The sequence below is a fragment of the Atta colombica genome, unplaced genomic scaffold, assembly GCF_001594045.1.
Source record: "Atta colombica isolate Treedump-2 unplaced genomic scaffold, Acol1.0 scaffold30, whole genome shotgun sequence".
Taxonomy (NCBI): Eukaryota; Metazoa; Arthropoda; class Insecta; order Hymenoptera; family Formicidae; genus Atta; species Atta colombica.
In genome coordinates, this window is record NW_017259404.1 from 456,534 (window position 1) to 459,265 (window position 2,732).

Here is a 2,732-nt window from a genome sequence, read left to right on the forward strand (position 1 = left end):
CTATCACGTTGCTCGTAATGGAATTAGAATTCTATCATAGCGTTGGTACTTTAATATTAAAGCCCAACTTTGAGAGTTCACTTCACATGCTGCGCTCCTTATACTTGCCCAATGATTCTTACTTACGAGCTCATCTTCGTCGTGGCCTTTTGTCGGCGGATATTGCATAATGCTTACGGACGAGTAGAATGGTGTAGAATTTCATGTAAAATGGTGTAGAATAACTTACCTTATCTTATTATAAATGGAAAAATTAAAAGGTAAGTATTATATTTTGGCCTAGAAATACATACCTCAAAAAACGATTTTTTCGTGCAACTGCGTAACTTGGCGTAGATAGGCATAATTATTTCTGTGACCAATTATTCGATTATAGAGTGTGATTCTGCGTAGAAAGATGTAGAATAGCATACTTTCTCCGAATACTTACGAAAAACGAAAATCAGTTTAGAAGAGTTCAGAAACGCGTAGTTCATGATGATCATTAGTTGCGCGTACTTTGACGTACTTTCTGTGACTAGATCCAGATACGCAATTTTACATTTTTTAAGTAAAAATGCGTAATTTGCCATTGTTATTTTTGTGTCCAATTATCAAACTATAGAGTGTAATTCCGCTTAAAAAAATGCAGAATATCATACTTTCTTGAAACACTGAAAGAATAAAAATTAGTGTTAGTAGTAGTTATGTATTATTGTAATTCGGCATAGAAACGCATACCATTCTAGTGCATCATTCTAGTGTAGAATGAGTGTAACATTTACACGCAACTAGTGCGAAGCTGCACCCAGTGTATCCCAAGAGAAAACTCTATAACAATCATTACTTCTTGCACCATAGTGTACATTATTATTGCGCTAAAACTCTGTTCCGCTTGACTTCCATTTTCAAATTTTAAATGTTACACTGGCTCTACACCGTTCCTTTGAGAGGTAGCAAAATCACTTCGTGTATAAAAATTTGCACTACACCGTACACTGCCACGCTACACTGAATGAGTTTGCTTACTACCAGCCATAATACACTGTCTGAGTGTTGCACTAGTGGGTGATACTGCAGCCAAGAGAAAATGCTATTAGTTGCGCGTACTTTGGCGTACTCTCTATGGCTAACTATATCCAAGTACGCCATTTTACATTTTTCGCGTAGCTTGGCGTAGTTATTTCTATGTTTAACAACGAGATTCTACGCTACATAGTCATAGAAGTAGAAAGACATACTTTTTGATATACTTTTGGCATAGAAATTTTTTCGCCAGGTTTTCTATGGATGTCATGTGTTAGAGACAAAAGGCTATCTACCAACTGAGACGCAAAACATGAAGCGGTATTCATAGTCTGTTTTCATTTTAAAACTATTTTAAATAATATCTTAAGATGCTAATCCTCGGATTGATTTAAGACATCTTAAGATTGTACTTAAGACAGATTTAAGTGCAAGAATCGAACATGAATATTGACCTGGTTCGCATCGTGAAATTATTGAATTTTCCTTGTTTAATACACTTTAGAATTCTCTTTCTATAGAAAGAGAATCTAAGTTGCATTATGTGTATTATGTGTCAAACAAAGAAAGAAGCTTTGTTTCTTAGGTGACACTCATAAAAATAGATGGCGGAGATTTAGAGAGAAACGTTTGCAAACTGAGCACACCATGTTATCCCTTCCATCATGATTAAGAGATACTGATGTAACTGGCGCGCGCGCGCGCGTGTGTGTGTGTGTGTGCGTGCGTGCGTGCGTGCGTGCGTGCGTGCGTATGATTTTAATTATTGCTTCATCACTTATTGCACCGCAATCTTACGAGGAAGGTTAGACAACTCAAAAATTCAGAAAATTCTGAAACATTGTGTGCAAATAGAATAATTTGTCCGTAACACAAAACTGTTTTTTGTTCGTGGAATTACAATTGATATATAATAAAATTTTTTCTTTTTCAAGTACGTTGCAATTGGTTGTTCTATCAAAAGCTAAAATTAAATGAACGATATTTTATAAAAATAACAATTTCTTTATTCATACTTTGTTTTTAATTATCTAAAGTATTTTGTACATTCCTTTATGTACATGATTCTGTGTTGATGAATTGTATTATATTTGACGCTGTTTCGCGCAGCCAAATTACGCGATAAGAGACGAATACTTACAGAACGGGTATACGTAGATGTTTTCGTTCATTTTTGAAAAATGATTCTTCAGAACATAACTATAATATCGTTGTTTTCAGTGTCAAATGCTCTTTGATTTGCGTTATATAAAAATTAAACACATTTTTTAAATAAGGGTGCGAGTAAGGATATAAAATAAATAAATAATTAAAAAAAATTTTTTTTATTGTAATCCTAAAGTACTTTTAAAACCATTCAAATTTCATTCGGGAAATTTTTCGCATCTCTTATAATTTCAACAATATTCGCATTTTCAAAAGAAAAAAACTAATTTTATTCAAAAGGGCGTTTCACCTCCTGAAACTGTAGTTCCGCACGAACAAAAAATAGTTTTGTGTTACAAATGAACTATATCCTTCATTTGTACACAAAGTTTCAGAATTTTTTAAATTTATGAGTTGCCTAATGTCCGTTGTTAGTTTTCGATTTCCGGTTTTTTGTTGCTGAAAGGCTTTCAGCAAACAGTAGTTTTGCTGACGCCTAACTATTTGCAAGCTACTTTATTGTATTATTATTATTATTATTATTATTATTATTATTATTATTATTATTATTATATTATTAT